Below are 13,507 nucleotides of genomic sequence, written 5' to 3'. Positions count from 1 at the left end.
AAGGAAAAGGTGCATGTTCTGAAGTAGATCATTTATTCATTTATCTCTTCTTAAATTTCCATTCATAAGTATCTAACTTCCATAAAAATATTCCATAAAAGTAGAATAAAGAGATAATGGAACAATTTCAATTTGTTAAAAAGTTATTTAAAAGATACCCTTGTTTTTAACTTTCTGTATCCTAACTGACTAGGACCAAATACCCTCCACATTCTCCACACTAACCCTGTGCATTTACAAATGAGAGATACAGTATTTGCATACGTTAGAGCAGTTACCACACAAGAACTCTTCGTGGCTCTCCTCCCGTAGATAAATGTTGCACCATACAAGGACATAGTGACACATACTTAAGTGCACCCACACAGAAGATGACTGCAACTCCCAGAGTGAGTATGTAAAGTGTGGGCACTCATTCACTTCTTTTTAAATCTAGTCATGACACATCTAAATAGATACTACAGGCTGGGCTCTCTCTTTTTACCCCCGCCCCCACCCCCTTGCCAGGCTAATCCTGAGAGGATGGCAGTGAATGGGGATCACGGTAGTTACCCGGGGCCCTGCCCTAAGCATGGAGGATCCCTCTCAAACATTCTTCCATAAAGGGCTAGAACCAAGATAGGCAAAGGGGCTTCGCCTTGGCTCTGCAGACATCCCTCTCTTGAAACCTAATCAAAGAAAGCAAAGCATTAACTTCAGTGCAGATTTGGTTTCCAGTCCAGAGGCCTTCTCTGACAATGTCACTCTAAAAGCAGCATGAAGTAATCAAAAGCCCACAGACTTTGGAACCAGAAGCTCCCTGTTTAAGATCTACATATCTAGTAATATCAGAAGGACTTTGGATGAACATGCAGTAAATAAATCTACTGCCCTGGTGATCTATGCAAATAAAGAAAACATTAGTTGCTGGCTATCATTGGCAATCAATATTTTTATTTTAATTCCTCCATAATTTTGTTTCTTTTATTCTCAAAATCATATTTATGTAAGAAAATAAAACCCCAAATTCTCCATCACAGCCTAAAGACAGTCTAGAACTACAACTTGTCTTCATATCATAGTGTCTTTGTATAAGTTGTTTATATTAGGTGAACCTCAGTGTTACAATGCTGTCTCATTATTTCAAATTTTCATTATGTCAGTCTACTCCGTCTGTTCAAAGGAATTTATCCTCCTGAAAATCCTCTACCTCACAGTGTCTTTCAGGGGAAAGCTGACTCCCACTGAGAATGATCTGTGCAAAAATATAACTTGTTCCAAATGTGCCACTGAGGAAATCTTCAAACTTGGTAAAAGCTGACCCCACAGGCTCACCACAGGTTTCCAGGTCAGGGGTTTGACATTTCAGTAATATGCATACCTAGGTAGGAAAAGAAAAGAGAAGTGGTTGGAAATCTTGGAAATGTTTTCACAGCTTAAAATACAATTTCAAAGAATAGAAGAACACTCTTTAGCTTGCCTCCTAAGTGCTTTCTTCCCCAATTGCAGCTCATAATCTGTTAGCCAACCCTAACATTAATTTAGTGAGTCAAAATTAGCCCTTTTCTTTCAATGCAGCAAAATGGAATAGACTGCAGCTAAGTCGTTTCAGTCATGTCTGACTCTTTGTGACCCCATAGACGGCAGCCCACCAGGCTCCTCTGCCCCTGGGCTTCTCCAGGCAAGAATACTGGAGTGGGTTGCCATTTCCTTCTCCAATGCATGAAAGTGAAAAGTGAAAGTGAAGTCGCTCAGTCGTGTCCAACTCTTAGCGACCCCATGGACTGTAGCCTGCCAGGTTCCTCCGTCCATGGCATTTTCCAGGCAAGAGTACTGGAGTGGGTTGCCATTTCCTTCTCTAATGGAGTAGACTAGAACTTTCAAAAATAGAATGTGTTGTATATAATCATAGCCATGTATAATTTTTGTTTGAATTATTTTATAAAATGTTTGTTTCACTAAGTATCTTTTTGAGATATGTCTTGATGGCACTGGGTTGTGATGTGCAATGGACTTCTTGCTCTGGACTCAAGTTGAAAACAGTTTGCAAAACACAGCCCTAAAGTAACCTAAGAGAAAAAGAAAATATATGGGGATTGTAGCTTTTTAAACTTTAACCCTGTCAGCTGAGAACTAATCAATCTGTTTTATGTTTTTACCTTGCAGCTCTAATTCTGTACTTGCCAAGACTAAACAAAGCATTCTAGGGAGAAAAGTTCAATGACAAATATAACACTATTCCAATTAACTGAATCCAGCACAATTTTTAAAGAAATGCGGTGATGACCTAGAAAACAAACTAGTAACAAAGCCATTCTTACATACTTGAATGTTTCTACCTGTAAGTAGTATTGGCTTTCTATTGCATGCTGTCCGTCAAAGGCACCAAGTTCATATACTTCATCAGTTCATTTCTCAGACATCTCGTAAGTTAAGCGACAGCACAGGTCTTTCTGACAAACTGTGTAATTTCCTGTGTTTCTCTTAAGCTTGGTGAAGATGAACTCATCAAAATAAATCATCCTTGGAAAATTCAACTGCTCAAATGAGATGGCTTGACACCTCTAGCATAAGCACTCCAGTCAGCAGCTGCAGGGTAACTGGGTCCTCGTCAAGGTCGAGACTTCGATTCTGAGAGCATCAGCTGGACACTCTCTGTCTCTGTTTCCACATTCTAGTGATACACCTTGGCAGCCTCCAGTGCGTAGATTTCACTGCCTATGGGTTACATGAAGAAACATGAATAGTGGTTTCAAATTTTGCATGGTCACAAACTAATAGAATCATTTCATAAGAAATGAAATATAAAGTTATGAAAGCATAAGGATTTTCAAGATAAGGAAGGAAATACCTATTATACTGACCTGAGTTCAATTTGAATCTGTGTCCTCCATAAGAGTCTGCTTACACTGAAACTATCATTTGACTTGGATGGCTTTTTTTATTTTTTTAACTTAAGCTCCCCTTTCTTTAGCCAACTTGACAACAAACCAAAAAGTTTCTCAGACATGAAGAACAATTTTAAGTATCCACCAACCTATCTAATTTGTTTGTGTTTGAGATTCTTCACCTGGATCAACAAACAACAAAACAATTAGGAGAGGAGCCTTCCCTTAAACATGGATTTTTCAAGGATAAACTCTAAAAACCTGATTAAGTCTAAAGTGATTTTATCACCCCAACAGCAAGATTTATTTCAATATTACTAATGGATGGTGGCTGCAACTTTCTTTAACTCTGCCTTTGCTTTTTTTATGTGCCTTGAATTCTCTCTAACTCCAATTTCCCCTCATGTGAAATTGACAATATACTCTTTGCTTCCTTCTTTATTCCCAGGAATAATGTTCTTTAAATAATGTTGGTATAGAAACCCATGGTCTTATTAATTTTGTGACATTAAAGTTAATAAAAGAATCATTAAAGAACTTTTCTGGTGGTACAGTGGGTAAGAATCCACCTGCCAAAGCAGGGGACACAGGTTTGATCCCTGGTCTGGGAAGATTACACATGCCTCAGAGCAACCAAACGCTTGCACCACAACTACTGAAGCCCACACGCCCCACAAGAGAAGCCACTGCAATGAGGAGCTTGTGCACCCCCAAGGAAGAGTAACCCCTGCTTGCAGCAACTAGAGAAAGCCTGCTCACAGCAAGGAAGACCCAGGCCAATCAAAAATAATTAATTAATTAATTAATTGGGGGGGGAAGAACCATTAAAGAAATGCATGGCTTGAAAATGGTGCCCCAAGACTGTGTTTGCCCTTTGAGGCAGGACTGGAGGGGGAGGTACTGGTCATGTGCACCTGGTGTTGTGGGTAATGGTAGCAAGCAGGTTGACTCTCAGGGATCAGGCCCATGCTGAATAGAAGGGAGAATGGAAGGGCCCACACTGAGAGGAGGGGCAGTGTACCGTACAGGCCTTGGGGTAGAGGATGCTGTCAAGCTGAAACTCTTCCACCACCACCACAGCCAGGTCATGAGAGAAAATGTCAAAACAAGTGAAAATGCCCAATGTCCCAGAGGGAGTGTTGAGAGTCACATGTTCTGAATCCTTGGGAAAATCAAACTGAACTTCAGGTGCAAAAAAGATTGAACTGTTAATGAAAAGCAAAGAAGGGGAAGATTCGTAAGAAAACTGGCAAATAAAAGTGATTAATATTTGCAAAATCTCTTCTTGCATGTATTTTAGTGTGCATATTTAAAAACATTACACATAAATTAGTGTAAATTATATCCAGTATACCACTGTCCTGTAAGTTTTCTTACAGGCCCTTCAGCTTGTCCCCTGGACTCGATTGATATCCTGGCTGCATAGACCACACTCTCAGGCATCATTCTGAGACCCGCCCATGACCTTGGAGGCCACGACCCCAATCTACCTTGCTAATGAAGGCGTCGCTCCTCCCACAGCCACGTCCCTGGGAGATCTCATCCCCTCTCAACCCCACCTCCATCAGCCCCGCCCCTATCTCACCCCACCCCTCACTGGTCCGACCACCAAAAAACCCCCGAAACACTTCATTTTTCTCACAACCCATGAATCAACCAATGAGATCATATCTACAAATGATATTTAAAAGATGAATATTTGTCTTAAAGTCATTTGAAATTTCAAACCTCACAAATTTCTGATGGTTTTCCACTCAATTCTTTAAGTACTAATATCACGGCTCATGTGAAGTTTCAGTTCAGTTCAGTTCCCTCACTTCAGTCATATCCGACTCTTTGTGACCCCATGAATCGCAGCACGCCAGGCCTCCCTGTCCATCACCATCTCCAATAATTCACTCACACTCACGTCCATCGAATCAGTGATGCCATCCAGCCATCTCATCCTCTGTCATCCCCTTTTCCTCCTGCCCCCAATCCCTCCCAGCATCAGAGTCTTTTCCAATGAGTCAACTCTTCGCATGAGGTGGCCAAAGTACTGGAGTTTCAGCTTTAGCATCAGTCCTTCCAAAGAACACCCAGGACTGATCTCCTTTAGAATGGACTAGTTGGATCTTCTTGCAGTCCAAGGGACTCTCAAGAGTCTTCTCCAACATCACAGTTCAAAAGCATCAATTCTTCGGCACTCAGCCTTCTTCACAGTCCAACTCTCACATCCATACATGACTACTGGAAAAACCATAGCCTTGACTAGACAGATTTTTGTTGGCAAAGTAATGTCTCTGCTTTTGAATATGCCATTTAGGTTGGTCATAACTTTCCTTCCAAGGAGTAAGCATCTTTTAATTTCATGGCTGCAGTCACCATCTGCAGTGATTTTGGAACCCAAAAAAATAAAGTCTGACACTGTTTCCACTGTTTCCCAATCTATTTCCCATGAAGTGATGGGACCAGATGCCATGATCTTCGTTTTCTGAATGTTGAGCTTTAAGCCAACTTTTTCACTCTCCTCTTTTACTTTCATCAGGAAACTTTTTAGGTCCTCTTCACTTTCTGCCATAAGGGTGGTGTCATCTGCATATCTGAGGTTACTGCTATTTCTCCTGGCAATCTTGATTCCAGCTTGTGCTTCATCCAGCCCAGCATTTTTCATGATGTACTCTGCATAGAAGTTAAATAAGCAGGGTGACAATATACAGCCATGACATACTCCTTTTCCTATTTGGAACCAGTCCCGTGGAGTAGGAAATAACAATCCACTCCAGTATTCTTGCCTGGAGAATCCCATGGACCGAGGAGGCTGGCAGGCTACAGTCCGTGGGGTTGCAAAGAGTCAGAAAGGACTGATCGACTGAGCACACACATGCAATACAATCTTCTTCTTTATGAAAACTAACCTATTCTAGTTGCCAGATTCACAACAGCAGTGCAAGACCGAAGCACAGAATGGGTAGAAGAGGAAGAGGAGAAAGAAGAGAAGCAACATATTTTCTTATGAAGTTCTCCCAGGAAGACAAATGAAGGGCTTTTCTAATGGAGAGAATCTTTTCCATAATGCAAGCCACGTTCATACTAGGAGGCAGTAAATAGTTGGTCCCAGGCCGATCATCCTCCAGAAATGCAGCTTTAGGTACTAGAAATATTTTTTAAAAGGAAGGAAAAGAAAAGGAAAAAAAGATTTCACCCTTTTGTCTGTGTCCTTACATGTCAAGGTAGCATAATAGCTTCCCTTCTACCTTAGAGGGCCCTTGTGTGAAACCCTGGGATAAATGCATACTATGAAATTGCTTTTCAAAGTAATGCCCAGACCTTCCAGATTGGGGATGTTTATCCTAGAAGTAAAAAGGGGTTGAGGTGAGTAAATAGGTAAGACTACAGCTGGCTTCAGATACTTAAAAGACTCTAATTTGAAGATGAGTCACATATTTGAACATGCTATAGAGGCAGTATGGACACCAAAGGAAGTTATGAGAGATTTCAGTGGAAAATAAGATCCAGATTTCTGCAACTAGAATGTGCTAAGAAGTGGATTTACTAGTCATGGAGATTTCAAGTAGAAGACGATGCTTCCAGGCACTCAGAGTCCGTTCTGTTAGCACGACTCAGTGGAAATGGCCATGTTTGAATTTCAGCGAGGCTAATTACCAATTGTGAGACCTTAAGACCCCTTCTTTTCCTCATATTTAAAGTGGGAGATACTTTCCTGGTGGTGTAGTGGCTAAGATTTTGTGCTGCTGAGGCAGGTGCCCAGGGGTTCAATCCCTGGTCAGGGGACTAGATCCCACATGCCCCAACTAAAGATCCCACATGCTGCAACGAAGATTGCAGATCATGTGTACTGCAAGTAAGATCTGGTGCAGCCAAATAAATAAAAATAATAAAAATAAATGTATATTTTTAAAAAATGAATAAGTAAATAAAAAGGGAATAGTTACACCTGCTACTTAAATTGAATGAGACAATGTGCTTAGTGTACCAAGTGCAGATTCAGGAACCGAGTAGGTGCTCAATAAATAAATAAATCATGGCCATTATAGACTTTGTAACAAAAAGAAGACCGCCCAGGGACACTGATGACTTGATTCCTTGTAGAGGCCATTCAGACTCTTCATGGTTTCTCAATCCCCCTACAATTGATATTGAACTAATCTTTGAATAGAAAAGACAGATTTATGACTATTATTTCAGACCATTTCTTTTCTCTTGCCTTCAGGAAAAACAGAATAATACTGTCAATGTGCATATTCATTAAGGAAGGCCTTAATAAAACTATTATATATTTTATTTTGGTTTTCTTTTTTTGGCTAAATAATTAGGGCACTTTATGTTTCCTATTAGTTCCCCATGGGGAAAGCTCCAGGAAGCAAGAGATGTGTCAGTATTCTAAATAATAGTATTTAAATACACAAGGATGACTATATGGACTTGAATTATCCCTTTTAGAGATGAGTGTGACTAGGGAAGAAATGGTGGCTTTCTTTACCAATATTAGCATTTTCTTAAATACTGGATTTTTTCTTTCTACAACACAGAGCTGAAAGCTTGCCATTTGAATGTCTGAAAGACTCAATAATATTAAAGTTTCATCTGTCACCTACTTTCCTTACCTAAAATACTTCTTCAGAGACTAATTAATCAGGCTTTAGGACATCTTTCCCCTAGGAAAGCCAGTTTTGCCAGCCCAGGCAAATAGAGTGTATTTCAGTCTAAGCCTCTTGAGTTATTGCAAATAATGAGTCCTTCCTGCTCTGGGAAAAGCCCCATAAGCAAGCAAACACTGAGTCATAATTACGTGGTTACTGTAAACACAGACTGTGCAACATTTTGAGAATATTTTTCCAAAGGTGAAAATCCCAGGGTGAGACCTGACTCACATACAACAGCTCTTATGTTGCAACATTGGACTTGACTTTCCAATTAATTTCAAATGGTCAGAATTATTAAAGAAGTTTCTCTTTTTGTGCACTTGATAATAGCTTTAAGCAGATGCCTATAAATTTAAAAATTAGCACATTAAATAACTTTTTAATGCATTGATTTTGTCATCATGTATGATCTATTTTAAAAAGTAAGTACCCCTAAAATGATTTATTTTCATAATCTTTCTTATATTTTATGCAGATTTTCTTCCAGAAAGTTATGCTTAAACTACAGCTATAAACAATTGCTACACTTTCTTGAAGGACAAGAAAGCAAAATTTCAGATCCAGCTCCTGTTTAAAAAAAAAAAGTAACACTTTTTTTTTTTAAGTAATAATTAGCACTCAAGAGGGCACCATACTGTATAGATTCTATGTATTATTTCACTTTACATTCATTTTGTGGGGGTGGGGTGAGGTCAGGGGAGGGATTTGGCCATGCTGCATGGCTTATGGAATCTTAGTCCCTCAATCAGTGATTGGGGAGGGCCCCAGAGGGCCAATCAGGCCCTCAGTAGTGAAAGTTCAGAGTCCTAATCATTGGACCACCAGGAAATTCCCTACACATACATCTACTCTGTAAAGTGAAGTAGGAAAGGAAATTATATTATCTCTATTTCACTTCAGGAGTTTAGGTTTTCTGTCCTGCATCACTCAGCCAAGAGGTGGTAGGATATAGTCTCAGAAAAAATACCTCGTTCTCAAGCCCTGTGCAATTTCCACTCAGCATACCGATGACATTGCATGCCGATATCAAAGCCCTTTGCAACATAAATACATTCATCTTTTTACCATTCCTGCAAAGGAGGCAGGTATTCATGGGTGAACCCTTAGATTTCACAACTTTCTCACTTTGTTGAAAACCAGTTAATCACATCTATTGTAAAACTTGTGTGTACACATATTATTCATCCATAAATAACCAACCAGACATCATCACAAATCATTTACCAAACAGGAGACATGTCAGATGGTGCACAATATGAAGAATTAGAGAAGTTAAAGTCCGATGCCACAGACTTTGTCAGCAACAATACTAGTCAAGCTTACTAAATTTGCTATGTTACAATATCACAAATTTTTGTTTAAAGATCAAAAGGTAATGACTTTACCTCTGGGGTTTCTACATGGAATCCAGTTTGCTTCAGGGTCTGGTAGATCCTCCAGATAGGGATAAATGGTCTCCTTTGTGAAGACCCAGCCATAAATTCCATCTTCTGGGGTCACAATGATATGTGCATCCTGCTCAAAACAAGTAAAGGAGAAAAAAAATTTCTACTGAAGTCGAAACGCTCACATTCTTATGAAGTTTCAGATTTTCTTTCCAATGTCCCAGTCAGTGTGCCTGGCTGCCAGTTTAAGTGCTTTCTCTAAAACATCTATATTCTTGTTCATCAGGAGCAAAGCTTCTTCTTTTAGCACAGGTGTTTCTGTTCTGTTTGGTAATATAACAGCATGCTCAAACACTGAAGCAAGAAAAGTGTCCAGTGCACCAACTCTCAGGATAAAGAGCACCAAAATAGCCACATATTTTGGAAAATATGATATAATCATAGATAAAATTTAGTGCACTTTGTTAAACTCATTCTTGTACTTTGTATCACTGGAAGAGCTTTTATGTTAAAGACCTGACTATCTGCTACCACTGTTTATACTATCTAAGGAATAGATTATACAACACAGTGTTGAGAAAGAATATTGTGCAAGAAGTACATAATTGGATTGACTCTAGTGCATGATGCTACCGTTGGCACTGTTAAGAGGTCCACACAAATATAGAATTGGAAGCAGTGAGCCAAGCAGATGAGCCCACCCCATTCCAAAACACACTTGGGGTTGAACTCTTTTCTTTTAATAAAATATTTTATTAAACTATTTCAATATTTTCAATCAAAATATTTTATTAAATGGCTCAATATTTCCATTAATAGGACCAATGTGGAATCACTGTAGTAGGAACTACCATAGCAACAATTCGTGAAAACTTGCATAGTTAGCTGTGACAGACAAAACAGAGTCTAAGGCAAGCCTCAGTTTTAATAGAGCTCCCAAAATAACAGGAGAGAGCATTTGCATACATGCTAATGACTGAACTCAATGTTTATGACCAGTGGCCCTAAGTGCTTGCACCATAAGAAGCTATCAGCAGAAACCACAGTTGACAGTTTCTCTTGGAAAGCCTGACTAATAGTCTGAAACATTGGAACTTAACCTGAACACTGTGTAAAACATAGATGACAACATGGTCAGTGATGGTGAGTGCCCACCTGGCTGAGTCTCTGTGCCTCTCTGGAACCCAGCTAATGCTATGAAGTTTATGTGCAGAAACCAAAGAGGTAGGCTTTGGAGGCATACAATTTATTCATCTTTATAGGATCTGCTCACTGTTCAAGGGAGGCCCTCTTCCCCAAATACTTATACATGACTCAAAATCTAATCTTCAGGAGGTTTTTTCCTTATGCTTCATCTGACGTAGGGAAACTGGCAAGTTTTGGATATTTGTGTCTTTTTTGTTTCTTTGGTTGCTTCAGTTCTATAATTGTAAACCCTTTAATTCAAATAACCTTTTTTCATTATCAGAATATGCCTTCATTTTCCCAGGTCCCCTACTAAGTTTCCATGTGACTTCATGTCCTGAAATAATAATATCAATCAGGTACAAATTCATTTCAGAAAAAAGTAATCAAGGACAGTATTAGAATTACATAAGACAGATGAATTGCTTTAATAATGAGAAGGAACTTATTTTCATGTCAAGTTGAAATTCTACCTGTTGTTTCGCTTGACCTGACCTTCTGAATAGAATCAAAAAGAAACAAAGGAATTTCCCTTCACACTCCCTAATTCCAGGAAGTATACCAACTTTTTATTATTTTGAAATCAATATAAACATGTTTCAAATAGTTTGTTACCAAGTATGGTTAGTAATCTCTTGCCTCATATATATATGAGGAGTAGGAAGTGATTATGGATACAAGTTGTTTAAACAAGGTTTGAACTTAAATATTCAAGTACCTAACTTGAATGCCAGTTCAAAATTATTATGGCATTAAGATATTTAGAATCTAAAGTTCTATATTAAAATAAATATAATTATGTTTTTATTAATAAATATGTAAGTCACGAAATTTTAAAGTAGAGAAGGACCCCTGGAATAATGTCTCTGAGAGTTCGTTGGCTCTCCCCAGGTCTTTAGTTCCGATATCCATTACAAAACCTGCTCTCCATTTTTATTGTCAGAATTCTGATTCTGTGGCCAACCGTTATTCTACCAGGCTCACCATCAGCCCTTCTGATTTCACTCCTAGTAACCTAAACTTCCATCAATCCTGCAAACGATAAACTTTCCTTAACCCTTGCTTTCATTCAGTAAAATGTTTCCCATGTGTATATCAAATCAAGGCAGACAGTCAGAGCCTTCTCCCACTCTGTCCCATTTTATCTTTCCTGGTCTTAGCCAAAACCACTCTTCTTTTTACATTTTAATACATATACTACCACTCTGATCCTGGATTGATTCCTCACTAACTCCTGCCCCTCCAACTCAAATTTCTCACCTCTTGCCTTTGTTGTTGCTCACTTCTCTAAACACTGAATGCACTCATGGTCAATAGCCACAGTGTTAATTAGTTTCCATTCCTTAGTCTATCATTTAGCCCCTACAGCAGATCCTTTTCTACTTCATACCTTTAACTTCCCTCTATGAACTGATAACTACTGCCTCTATCTTTAGCTCAACTTCTTTCCTGAACTCCAGGATTGTTTATCCAACGAAATAGACTTCCACAAGCTCCTACAAAGCATCAGTCCACTTGCCAGCATCCATACCTATCAATTCCGTCTCGTATCCTCTCGCTGTCAATGACTGCTCATGCCCCTCTCTAAGTCCATTCCCTATCTTTGTCCACCAGATCCCAAACACAGTGCTTTGGAAATTCTCTCTTCCTCCCCACCATCAATTTTTCTTTGTCTATTGGGTTAATTATCCTGTTCCATCACCTACCCTAAAAAAAAAAAAACTACCCTCTCTTGATCTGACATCACCTTCCAGTTCCTGCCTCATTTTCTGGCTCCATTGTACAACAAAATTTTGTACATGGTTGTATTCTCTGTCTTAATTCCTTCCCTCCCATCAGGATTTTGCCTCTGACTTAATCACCTTGTCAAGGTCACCATTGACCTCTCCTTTACTAAATCAGTTGCTCAGTTCTCATTCCCAGCTTCATTGCCATGTTGGCTACCTCATTCTTAGAACACTTTCTTGCCCTACAATCTCCTGGTTTTCCCTTCTTCTCCATCCTCCAAACCACTAGCAAAGTAATTTTTTATTGAAGTATAGTTGATTTACAATATTGTGTTAATTACTGCTGTACTGCAAAGTGATTCAGTTACATACATATATACATTCTTTTCCATATTAGTTTCCATTATGCTTTATTATAGGATACTGAATATAGTTCTCCATGCTTTACAGTAGGACTTTGTTGCTTATCCATTCTATATATAAAAGTGCAAAGTAATTTTTAAAACTATTTAGTTCATCATGATACTCTAAAATCCCTTGATGGGTCTTTTAGCTTCAGGATAGAGTCCAGACTTCATTTATTCTTCAATGATCTCATCCTTGCCTATCTTTCTGGCCTCATATGTTTTCATTATCTCTCCTTATTCTTCCTCCTTTTACCCTCCCCTGCCTCAATATATGGAGAAGGCAATGGCACCCCACTCCAGTATTCTTGCCTGGAGAATCCCAGGGATGGGGGAGCCTGGTGGGCTACCGTCTGTGGGGTCACACAGAGTCGGACACGACTGAAGCAGCAGCAGCAGCAGCCTCAATATATTGGTCTCTGCTTGCAGCATGCCATTCTTCCTCGTCTTTGCTGGCATGACTAACTCTGCCTAGAACATCATGATTGACTCGCCCAGCTGGTAGCTGACAAAATTAATCCATCATTACATTCTGTACCTTTCATCATATGTGTTAAATAAGAAGCTTGAATGCATGACACAGTGTGAGGTATGAGGCATATTCCACTTGCTCAATATTTGATTATTATGATGAATGATAAAGATGACGCTCTGTCTCCTCTTCTTGACTGATTCTTAGAAAAGTAGCTTTTGTTTTATTCCTCATTACTATCCAGCACAGGATCTTTCTAGTCAGCTGTAGGAATCTAAATAAAACATTGTTGGACTTCTTAAAGGGCACAGGGAGACATCCCCAAGAATGATCAGAGAACCTTTATTTATAATGTGAAATAATATTAATGATAAGTATTGTGAAGTCGTAAAGTCGCTCAGTCGTGTCCGAATCTTTGTGACCCTGTGGATTGTAGCCCACCAGGCTCCTCCATCCATGAAATTTTCTAGGCAAGAGTACTGGAGTGGGTGCCATTTCCTTCTCCAATAATTCTATCCCCAAAGTAAAAAACCTAAGCAAAACCACAAAAACAAATGTAGGGACAAAGACTGTTGAAACTGATGATTCAGAGTCAGCTGACGTTATCTTTTGATTCAGTTTGTCACTGACAAATCACGTAAGTTCCAAAAAGTATATACTCAAAGTCAAAGATATGTGGCCACAAAGCCTGTGTTCTCACATAGGGGCACCCAAAGTTTATAGTTTCAGCAATCCTCCTGTAAGTGAAGAACATGGCAGCTCAGAAGAAGCCAGAGGATGGGCCCGCTACTTTTTTTTTTTACCAAGGTCTGGGTGAGAGG

At 39.3% G+C, this 13,507-nt stretch overlaps 1 long non-coding RNA gene across 1 annotated transcript; it reads right to left on the bottom strand.

The window, feature by feature from the left end:
• Positions 1-911: 911 nt before the first annotated feature.
• On the bottom strand, positions 912-9,625 carry LOC123327683. The gene is made up of 6 exons (XR_006542339.2): positions 8,899-9,625; positions 5,765-6,000; positions 3,889-4,072; positions 2,844-3,049; positions 2,319-2,697; positions 912-1,360 (listed from the first exon to the last, which is right to left on the bottom strand). It is a non-coding gene; the product is annotated as an uncharacterized LOC123327683 (long non-coding RNA).
• Between the last annotated feature and the right edge of the window lie 3,882 nt (positions 9,626-13,507).

This window comes from Bubalus bubalis, chromosome 10, assembly GCF_019923935.1.
Source record: "Bubalus bubalis isolate 160015118507 breed Murrah chromosome 10, NDDB_SH_1, whole genome shotgun sequence".
Classification (NCBI taxonomy): Eukaryota; Metazoa; Chordata; class Mammalia; order Artiodactyla; family Bovidae; genus Bubalus; species Bubalus bubalis.
Note: the sequence above shows the minus strand (reverse complement) of the source record. Positions and strands in the feature narration are given on the sequence as shown.